This window comes from Lithobates pipiens, unplaced genomic scaffold, assembly GCF_037356315.1.
Source record: "Lithobates pipiens isolate NorthernLeopardFrog02 unplaced genomic scaffold, aLitPip1_a1.2 Scaffold_3, whole genome shotgun sequence".
Classification (NCBI taxonomy): domain Eukaryota; kingdom Metazoa; phylum Chordata; class Amphibia; order Anura; family Ranidae; genus Lithobates; species Lithobates pipiens.
In genome coordinates, this window is record NW_027507790.1 from 12,642,399 (window position 1) to 12,654,346 (window position 11,948).

General features: G+C 40.1%; 1 protein-coding gene across 1 annotated transcript in view; it reads left to right on the plus strand.

Moving 5' to 3' along the window:
• RBM19 (RNA binding motif protein 19) overlaps positions 1–8,680 on the plus strand; it is a 130,895-nt gene extending 122,215 nt beyond the window's left edge. Inside the window, exon 25 of the mRNA XM_077461270.1 lies at positions 7,710–8,680. The gene's annotated coding sequence lies outside the window, so the exon portion shown is untranslated. The remainder of the gene's footprint in view (positions 1–7,709) is intronic.
• Positions 8,681–11,948: the final 3,268 nt, after the last annotated feature.

Consider the following 11,948-nt stretch of genomic DNA (forward strand, 5'->3'; position numbering starts at 1 on the left):
ACTCACTTTTTTAGTGAATGGTTAGGGGTACTGTGTAACCCATACTCACGTGGGGGGGGGGGGGTGCGATATGGGGGCCTTGTTTAAGGGGGCTTCCAGATTCTCATAAGTCCCCTGCCATCAGATCCCCACCACCACTGGCCAGGGTTGTGGGGAAAAGGCCTCCCCTGCCCCAAAGCACCCCCCTCACATTCAACTGTCAGCAGGAAACCCTGCTGACGAGCTGATGGTTCATCAGTTGTTAAAGTGGCATTCCAGCCTGTAAAAAATAATTCAGCAGTTACAATTACTGTAACTGCTGACTTTAAATATAAGGACATTTAACTGTCCAGGTATCCCGTGATCTTGGCACCCCTAGCTGATTCGTCAATCGGTTTTGGGTGCAGGCCCCAGCAATCTTTACTAAGTGAAACAGGAAGTCGCACTCCAATTTCTGAATGGTGCTGATGTCTTATGGGAACCGCGTGTCTCCCAGAAGACAGCGGAGGGGGAAGGAGAAGGGGCCGGAAATTCCGCAGATCGCCGTGATCTTACCCGGAAGTGGAAGCGGGTACCTGGTTTTGACAGGTATCCGCTCCCCTCCCAAAAAGTTCCAAATGGGCAGTGGAGGGCAGAGGGTACAAACAAGCGGAGCATCCCCTTTTGGGTGGAGCTCTGCTTTAAAGACGTGGTGGCTGGCTTCCCGGTCCTCTCCCTGACTACCAGCTTTTCACAATGGAAAACACATGAAATCTGCATGCATAAATGCAGGTTTAAAAACGCACTGGAAAAACACATCAGCTGCATAGATGTGAAATGGGTAGGGAAGAGGTTATACTGGGACAGGCCTGAATTGTTTCTGTTTGCCGACCTCCTGTACTCAGCAGTATAATCTGTTTCTGAAATCCTATGACTCCAAAGAAAAAGATTTTGCAGTAAGTAGAAAAATCATATTTTACACTACTCTCAGCACTTCTCCCTGTGGGTATGCAGTACTGTGTACCAGTTGCACTGTGCATTATACAGATCCTTATTTATTTTCAGATTCATGTACTCAAAATCTGAAATGGTTTAGAAACAACATGATGGGACTTTTTAGGTACTACCGAGATGTATTTCACATATACATTATATCTCATTAATAATCCTTTATTTTATTGAAATACTCATATGTTTTTTAACATTTCAAAAAGACAGCCTTCCTAAGGAGGTCTGTTTGGGCCTTGCTACATCCAAGAATCACAGTACTTAATTTATGCAATCCACCTTTCCACATAATGCCCTGGTTAACCCATCTAACAGAACATTACATATCATTACAATGTTTTTATCTTCCATGCTGATTGTAGTGATGGGGTCCAGGAAATATTAGTTTCTGGCTGACATGTTGACCAAGGGTTTCGGCTCTATGACTTTTCTGATCTGAAAGCTTGTTCCAACTTGGTGACTCAAAGTATTGCAGCCAGAGACAGCCAGACATTCTCCAAAAGAGGTCAGCAATGGCAGTTTTCTGTTCAGGTTTTCTTTATAGGAAAAATGTTTTGTTTTTCCTATAAAGGGTCAAGCCTAAAAAAAAAAAAAGTTGCATAATATTTTATATAGTCTTCCATCCAGACAGCAAGTAGAACTCGAGTTTCCTTTGGACATAGACAGCATGATTACTTTTTAGCAGCAATGAGAGAAGCCTGCTGTATATAGAAGTGGAAAGGAATCAGCTTTGCTCAAGTGTTTCCTTAGACAACCTATAGATATCTGGGAACCCTTTATTATTTTATTAAATACATAATATGTTTTGTGGAGCATAACACACTTTTCTTACAGCTACAAGCATATCCACCCATATCCTGCAGTGTTTTCACAAAGTGCAACCACAAAGGTAGGAAAACAAATAGTGCTATTAACTCTATTTTCTTGACAATATTGTTTTAAGTCAACATATATTGTAATCCAAATAAATTATATCAGTTATCTGCAGGGTGTAGGTGAGTGTGATGGTCAATTAAGTGTGGAGTTGGTTTAAAGTACATCTATAACCTTGCGTGTGTAAGTTTATCGCTTCGAGTAATGTCATCAGCTGTGCGTTAAAACATCTATATTAATCCTCATTCTTCAAGCCATACAAGTACCCACTACCATATTACTGTTTGTTACTGTTTTGTTGTGACTCCCAGACAGACACTTTGGCATGTGGGTATCCTGTCTAATTTTTGTTCTATAATTTTTATGTTAACAGGCTTAAAATAACGGTGCAGTTGCCAACACTAATGTGCAGATTACAGTAACCCAATAGGTCAGGATTTGGTTTTCTATAATCGGATTGAAAGAAGAATTCTGTTGGCCGTTGCCTTGTAAATTAGGTTCAAAGTGCTGCCCTCTACCTGGCCTGAAGATGTGATACAACCCACTGTCTAAGAGGCGTTATGTCATTGTGCAGCAACAATTTTGTGTTTTGCAAAAAGAACCTTGGTTGCTCCTTTTCTAAGTTGTGTGAGGTCCATAAATATGTAAAAATAACATCCAAATGTTTTAATAGCAATTTTTATGTTCACAATTCAAAAGGAAAACAATCGGTAGCACACTGTAAAATCCCTTGTAGGGTTAAACTGTATTGTTCCAAATATTATTGTTATACCCCAGGCCATCATCCATATATTACAAACATTATTGTGGTACTTCGGGCTGGCACATGAAGACTGTCTTTATCAGCACTAATACATGCAAAGTATATTAACATCTTGGTGTACATATACAGTACAATCTATTGGTACTGCTGTATAGTTGTTTTTAATTCTCAAGATACATACAGTTTGTATGAACTCTTTAACTGTTTGTTATACAATAAAACTTTATGATTTTATAGATAAGTGTCTCACTCCTTGTCTGGCCTGTACAGTGCAAAATCTTTTTTTCATTCTTTCCAAACATAAATGTTACTGTTCTGGACAAATCACATAAAGCTTTACCTGGGACCTTCCGCTCTAGACACAAACAGAATTGTGTCAGCTAAATGTGTACACCTTCCAGAATAAAATGTTGAATATTTGGTGTAATGCTGGGCATTTGATCACAAATTCAACAGGTTCAACAGAACTCTGCCAAATTTCGAGCTGCGTGTGTTTAACAGAAGTAAAATATTAGGGGGTATGGTCTGCCAGTGAGCGTGATAGCCCCTTGGACACAGAGCTCTGTACATTGGGGAGAGCTCCGGAGCGATAACGGCCAGCATCCACAAAAAATCTGCAGCCATCTAGCTTCCTCACACCCCGGGCACCCTCCTGAAACATGTCCCGCAAGAGGAAAGATGGAAGCTGGCCAAAAAAGCTGACTACCTTCTTCCTCCAGACATCGCCTAAGATCACTGCTGCTCAAAATGGTGCCATCAGTGGCTGCGGCACAATCATCATACACAGACCTCTCTGATCAATTGCAGGGAGATCAAGAGCCACAATTGCTGTCCCTATCTCCCGGTCACTCGGCTAGAGGAAGCCTACATTCAGAGAGCCCTGCTTCATCCTCAGTGCACACTACAGGCCTATCCATTTAACTCTCTCCAGGCAAACCAGGCTCTACAATCCTCTATGGCTGCCTTTCCTACCACAGGGCAACCTGTACTAGACACCACATTAAAGGACATGCTCCTCTCACTGCAGATCTTGTGGATGCTTATGATGAAGTAAAAGATGAGCAGTCCTGGATCAAAGCTAAATTGACAGACCTGTAAGATCTGTCTCGTTGTAATACCCAAATCAGTAATGACCGCTGATCTCCAAATATATATAAGTGATCTCATGCATGCTATCCTTCCCAATGCAACTCCACTTGAAATCTCCATAGACCATATACACAGGATATCCAAACCGCCTCACCTAGCTGCCTCAGTACCCAGGGATGGGCTAATGAGAGTGCATTTTTTCTGCGCTAAAGAAATGCTCCTCGGGGCTGCCAAATCAGCTGTAACCCTTCCCGCTCCATTTACAGAAATACAGCTCTATCCAGATCTATCTAAATTCACTCTACAACAACACAGACAGCTAAGTCCTGTCACCAAAACGCTGCATAATCATAAAATCCAATACAAATGGCGATACCCAGCAACTCTGCTAATCACAAAAAATGGCACAGGTCATACTATAACCACCCTTACAGGAGGAGTGAAACTCCTATACAGCTGGGGCATCATTCTAGAACAACCACAGGTATCCAGTCTTCCTTTGCCCCAACTCAAATCTCCATACAACTGTCGCAACCAGCAGAAGCACTATGACTGACACCTGCAAACTCTAACCTGTGGAAGGGCCTTCCACATTTAAACCTTACCTTTCTCTCCCCGGTTCAGGGCTTTCAGCTCTCTTATTGCCTTGTTAAACAACTGTTTTAACTGACTGTTCTCCCCACACTGCGGATTTTCTAAACTCCGCTTATTTGATCCGCCACAGAATATACCACAATAATCTACCTTCACTTAATGTACCGCTCTTTTATGCTTCCTTTTATTTTTGTTGAACTTGAAAACAGTTTAGCTTTCCTGCATCACCGTGAAGCTCTACGGTTATCTCTTATCCCGATCCATTTCACCACAACAGGAACACCTCTACCAACTGTAAATGCCTGCATACCAAACACTGAACATTTGCACAGTAAATATGCCACTCAATATCCTATCTGTGAACGCAAATGGGCTCAACCATCCTGCCAAGCACCACTCCCTATGGAATACTGCCCAAGATAACAACTGCGACATTCTATGTGTCCAAGAGACTCACTTCTCATCATCCGCAACACCTAAATGCTCCAACAAGCGCTTCCCACGCATCTTCCAGACCTCCCATTATACTAACATGCACTATTAACAATGTCACCTATAGCTTGATAAACATATATGCACCCAATGTCTGTCAAATGCGCTTCCTCAAACGCCTCATGCAATCCATCAAACCCACCCAAAAAGGCCATGTAATTATGTGTGGTGACTTCAACTTGGTACCAGATATTCACCTGGGCTCATCTACTGCATCCAAAAGAAGTCAAATGTTCAATCAACATCTGTCAAATAGACACTCTGGAAGCTTTTATCGATCAGCCATTGCAGCCGCTGATCAGTGTATTCTCATAGCAGTAGAAGCCGCTGTCAGAATATAATGTCCCGGTGAGGTGGTGGTAGTGGTGGAATTCCTCTTTCAACCTCGCTTATGTGGATGGAGGAATCTGTTCTTTTTTTCATTCAGCCAGTGCTCAGCTTAATAGTCCAAATTATGTTGTAAAGTTCTAGACATAACCTATCAGGGATACATGAATATACAGTGCCTTGAAAAAGTATTCATACCCCTTGAATTTTCTATCTGAAAAGTGTGGCATGCATTTGTATTCAGCCCCCTTTACTCTGATACCCCTAACTAAAATCTAGTAGAATAAATTGCCTTCAGAAATCACCTAATTAGTAAATAGAGTCCACTTGTGTGTAATTTAATCTCAGTATAAATAGTTGTTCTGTGAAGCCCTCAGAGGTTTGCTAGAGAGCCTTAGTGAACAAACGGCATCATGAAGGCCAAGGAAAACACCAGGCAGGTCAGGGATAACGTTATGGAGAAGATTAAAGCAGGGTTAGGTTATAACAGAATATCCCAAGCTTTGAACATCTCATGGAGCACTGTTCAATCCATCGTCCAAAAATGGAAAGAGTATGGCACAACTACAAACCCATGAAGACATGGCCATCCACCTAAACTGACAGGCTGTGCAAGGAGAGCATTAATCAGAGAAGCAGCCAAGAGGCCCATGGTAACTGCAGAGATCCACAGCTCAGGTGGGAGAATCTGTCTAGCAATATTCACTGTCTTCTCCTGGCAGAACGGCTTCCCCCTCCCACTGCCGGGAGAAGACAATGGCCTGGGAAGAGGGATTCCCCTGTCTGTGCTAATGGTGGAATTTCTTTCTTGTAATTTGTGGCTGCAGGAAAAAAAATGCACTGTCTTAGTGTCCTTTATATGGGTGGGTCAGCTCCAAGTCAAACGTTTGTATGATTAAGCTCATTGTTTGGAGGTCCCAGGTGGGGTGTTATGTCATCTATTCAGACCAAGAAAGTTTTATCCATGAAGAATCCTCTGTGTTTTCCTTTTGACTTTGCAAACAGAGTTTGGGGCATATACAAGTATCTGTGTAGCTTTGGCACCCGGTAGCTGTGGAAGTGGTAGATAACTTCCTTTTGCCATTTTTTTGCCTATTTTTATTTTTAATTGTTTGATTCATTTTAAAATCGGTTAGAAACTCAGGCTAATGAGCGCAGAACAGTCATGGTGGTCTAAATGTGAAAAATGTGTAAATCCTGGGTAAAGGTTTTGTGAATCTTCTGTGAAAATGTTTATAAATATACCACCTAAATCTACTTTATTGTGGTGTGCATCTTGGTTTTAAGTGGGCAAACCAAAAATATTTTGGATATGTATTGACGTACTGTTGGTTAAATCACCCATTGGCTTCTCATATGTTTTGGTACTTCAGTGATGAGATTTGCATACTGGAGAATCAGTCATAGAGGTCTTCACCTATTGCTGCAGCAAGAGGAGTCTCACTTAAGGAGTCTCAAGAAGTATATGTCGCAAAAAAAGATATGTGCCATTAGGAAATTGGTATTTGTAGGCTTATACTATTTACTACAAACTGAAAATGAACCCATCCAGTGATTCACTGCCCTTTGAGCTAGAAGACATCACATGAATCAGGGAATGACTGGTCCCATCATGTTCTGCTCACACGGGTTTACAATTTACAGACTACATGATTGTTCTAGTGCAGTGAAGTTGTGCCTTCTAGCTTCACGGCAAATAATGTCACATTATCAGATCTGGGGTGGAGCTTGTGAGTCTGAGAATTGGGGTTGGCATTAGGGACTTATTGGATAGGTGTTTGGATTCTTGACCAATTCCTTTTATGTAGCATTACTAAGCAAGATCTACTTTTAATGGACATAGCAGGTAAAGCTAAAAACAGTGGCAGAAGGATCCATGTCAGAGTACCTAAGAGATCAACCAGCAATGAAAGGGCCAAGCCACATGTTCAAACAATGAGCAGATCCCTGGCAAAAGCTGTTAGGAAATATTCTCCTTTGGTTGTTCCACTGAGATCAGTTGGTCAGGGGGTGTCTAGAAGTAACTGCCAATAGATATGGAATTTTTTCTTGATCGAATTTGGATGGAATAGTTAATGGTCCCATTATTTCTATGGCTAGCCAAATGTATAATGCAAAAGGGCAATTTATCCCCCTCCACCAAATATTTAATGAAAAGTGAGATGGATGTTTGGGGTGCAAATTGACAGTAGCAGGGGCCAATGGCTCCCACAGCTGTGTGAGCCAATGAGGAGACAGAGACTTGGGAGAGTCACTGCTCTCCTGCTCATTGCTGGATGGAGATGGAGCTCAGGTAAGTATAAAGGGGAGCTGCACCTAGAAGTTTTTTTTACCTTACACCTCCTGCCTTTAGTACCACTTTAACTATATGTGCTTTTCCATTATTCCTGTACACAGTGGATTGTCAGCAATGACTTTCTGCTTTATACACCCTCCACATTATGTGTAATATACAGATTCTTCCGTTCAACACCAGTTTCACCAAGCTGCAATGGAATTGGTCTTTTTCTGCATTTTCTGTTCGCCATGACTTCTAAGTCAAGTATGTTATGCTCCTTTATACTTGCACTGAGCCCCTAAAGCAATATTTATTCTTTACCAACAGTGCCAGCCAAGAAGAAAGCATGTTTGGTGGATGGAAGATGGCGGAGAGGTTCACCTTGTTCTGACCACCTAAGAAATGACAAATGAATGGAGGGAACAACAATCCAATATCATCCACCCTAGACATGAAAAGATGGCAGATTTATAACCTCCAAACTACATAAGCATGCATGGTTTTGTGAGCACATTAACCAGTTCAGTACCAAAATGCAGCATAATCATTTCCCCCCCAAGCAGCCCAATTTGTAAGAAAAAAAAGAGATTAAGATATCAATATTTTATAACAAACATAACCTCTTAAATGACTTAACTATTTAATTCCTGCCTGTACACCTATTTTATTTTATTATTTTCGGAAATCACTACATTTCTCTCCTAGCCCCAAGGCTCATTTTTTTTTTCATGCGGTTGTTCCTTTAAAATAAAAATCCTGGTGTAGAATAAAATCGCAATAACCATATGCAAATGTAGTGAGCGGAACGCAGCGTGTAAATCAGAAGAGAGAAGAGCCAGAAGCAATAGGGAGCGAGAGAGAGAGGGAGGGGGGTGACCTGGGGTTAATCAGTTTTACTGCTCAGTGAGAGAAAGCTGAGCACAGAGAAGGGGGGGTGGACAAGGGATGGAAGGCAGAGAGAAGAAAGAGAAGGAATGAGAGCAAGGAAGAAGGCAAAATCGAACAGGACGCAATGGGGAAATAAGAGAGAACTGCAATTCACAAAGATAGGAAAACGTAGGGTTTGATAATGCCGGTCTAAATAAAGATAAAAAGTCATTACTGATACAACAAAAATGCAAGTCACCCTGGAACATTTCGGAGAAAAGCATGCAAAAAAAAAGAGAATTGGTTAGTATAAAAAAGGGATAAGTTAAGCTAACCATAAACTTAAGAGGATGGCTGAATGTTAATTAACAATACAATTGTGCTATTAATGCCTTTTCTCTAGATAGCGATGAATAAATTGAATTAATAAATCGGGCAAGTTTGGTCAAATGTTCAAATTTTACTGATGTGTACATGCATATTGTCCAGTCTGCAGTCATTCTGTACAAATTATATATATATATATATATATATATATCTTAAGATAAAATGAAAACTTAGATTTTCTATAAAAAAAAAAAAAGAAAGAAAATGTATTAAGTAGATATACATTGCACGCTATTCTGTGAGTCTTGCCCACCTGTATGCACTATATGAAAACCCATTTCCACTGAGGGGTCAAATTCCATTGCCAATAGCCTTTTCATCTGCATCTAGTCTGCTAATGTTGTTGGTTGATGCCTGTGGTCACCAGTAGACCTTCCGATGGCCATCTAATTCTTTATTTTCCAACAAAATTAGGTAAGGTCAAAATTCTGTGGGTACATTTACAATCTCATACAGTGGAGTAAGAACACTATGTTTATTAAGGGTACCCTTAATAATGTTGACTAAAGCCACTGCACCTTTCTGTTGGCTTTATTTGAGACGCAAGGTTGTAATTTTACCATAAAAGTCCTATGAACACTTTTGTTCACTTTTTATGGCTTTGGATAATAAACATCCTCAATTCACTGTAGACAATTTGTTTTTATATATATAACTATAGCTGAACTATTAATTTACGATTATAGAGTCTTTCCTCCAAAACCTTATCTACATCTCAGTATCTCCTAAATACGACTAAAACTCTACCTACTGACATCAAAACTATTGTTATTACCTTTGGCAGGACATTTAATATCAAAACTTTATTTTTACAGGTCTCTCCCTCCTTGGAGTCTATTTATAACAATTGGTAGGTGATATAATACATACAGAAAATAACTATATAGTTGTGCTCATAAGTTTACATACAATGGCAGAATTTATGATTTCTTGGCCATTTTTCAGAGAATATGAATGATAACACAAACTTTTCTTTCACTCATGGTTAGTGTTCGGCTGAAGCCATTTATTATCAATCAACCCAAATGATCCTGATCAAAAGTTTACATACCCTGGTGATTTTGGCCTGATAACATGCACACAAGTTAACACAAAGGGTTTTGAATGGCTAGTAAAGGTAACCATCCTCACCTGTGATCTGTTTGCTTGTAATTAGTGTGTGTGTATAAAAGGTCAATGAGTTTCTGGACTCCTGACACACCCTTGCTTCTTTCAACCAGTGCTGCACTGTTTCTGGATTCTGAGTCATCGGGAAAGCAAAATAATTGTCAAAGGATCTGCAGGAAAAGGTAGTTGAACTGTATATAATAGGTAAAGGAATATAAAAAAGATATCCAAGGAACTGAGAATGCCAATCAGCAGTGTTCAAACTCTAATCAAGAAGAGAAAATGAGGGGTTCTGTTGAAAGCAAACCACAGTCAGGTAGACCAACTAAAACTTCAGCCACAACTGCCAGGAAAATTGTTTGGGTTGCAATGAAAAACCCACAAATAACTTCAGGTGAAATACAGGACTCTTTGAAAATGTGATGTGGCTTTTTCAAGATGCACAATAAGCAGGCACTTGAAGAAAGATGTGCTACATGGTCAAGTCGCCAGAAGAAAGCCTTAACTACGCAAATGCAAGCGCAAAGTATTCCGCTTACAATATGCCAAACAACACAGAGACAAGCCTCAAACCTTCTGGCACAAAGTCAATTTGGAGTGATGAGACCAAAATTCAGCTTATTGGCCACAACCATAAAAACTACATTTGGAGAGGAGTCAATAAGGCCTATGATGAAAGGTACAGAGGTGGATCACTGATGTTTTGGAATGTGTAAGCTACAAAGGCACAGTAAACTTGGTCAAAATTGTTGGCAAGATGAATGCATTATGTTATCAAAAAATACTGGAGAAACATTTGCATTCATCCGCCAGGAAGCTGCGCATGGGATGTACTTGGACATGCCAACGTGGCAATGATCCAAAACACAAGGAAAAGTCGACCTATCATTGGCTACAACAGAATAAAGTGATGGTTTTGGAGTTGCCATCTCAGTCTCCTGACCTCAAATATCATTGAGCCACTCTTGGGGAGATCTCAGACGTGCAGTTCATGCAAGACAGCCCAAAAATTTACAGGAACTGAGGCTTTTGCCAAGAGGAATGGGCAGAAAATACCACAAAAGACTTCAAGCTGTCTTTGATGTCAAAGGGGGCAATACACGGTATTAAGAACTGGGGTATGTAAACTTTTGATAAGGGTAATTTGGGTAGTTTTTGTTGCCATTATGAGTTAAAAAGAGTAAACACAGTTGGTTGATAATAAATGGCTTCAGCCAAACACTAACCATGAGTGAAAGAAAACTTCTTGTGTTATCATTCATACTCTGAAAAATGGCCAAGAAATCATAAATTCTGCCCGGGTATGTAAACTTATGAGCCCAACTGTGTGTGTGTGTGTGTGTATGTATATATATTTATATATATATATATATATATATATATATATATAATATGTGTGAATTTATTATGTTTTGTAGTCTCTTCAGTCTTTTACACTGGTAGCCCTAATGTTGGCTTTTATTGTTACTCATGTCACTCATGCTCTGTGTTTTATAATATGCATTACATACAATGATATACATTAGAATTGCCCATTGAAAGTGGCATGTGTACACTAAACTATATCATGATCAAATGTAAATGGAATATCTGGTGTTTTTGTAATCGGGGCCAAAAATGAAACATTTTAAAAATGTGTATATTGCTATATATTAAGATTTAATATTTTGTTTGCTTATTTTTTAGACTAGCAGGTTATTGCTACCTACAGGAAGATCGGTGTACCATCAGAACCGAAAGTCCAAATGCTTTCATCCCAGGGGATTCTCGATATGACCAGTTGCTGGTCCTTAGTACTATTCTTGATCAAATATTTGCCTTAGCTATTCTGTTCTAGAGACCACTGGTGTCTCATTTCACCATTAAGACTTTTGTTCAGGGGAATCTTTATGTGACTTCCCTATTAAATCACCTCTCCATTTGTGAAATTGAAATTTGGTCCTGTTAGTGTCTAAATGGCATTCCTTTGAGCATTTTTTTAGCCTTTTCCCTCTCTTTTTTGACCCACAGGTTGGCTTTCTGTGTGGCCCTCGCCTCAGCTAGATGGAGGTGTCTGAGTTGAGAGCCCTATCTTGTAAGGAAGACTTTTTGGTCCTCCACAGGGACAAGGTTGTTTTGAGGGCTAGACCGTTTTCTCTCTCTAACGGTTGTCTTAGCCTTTCACCTTAACCAGGACATCATGCTACTATCCTTATGCCTGGGACC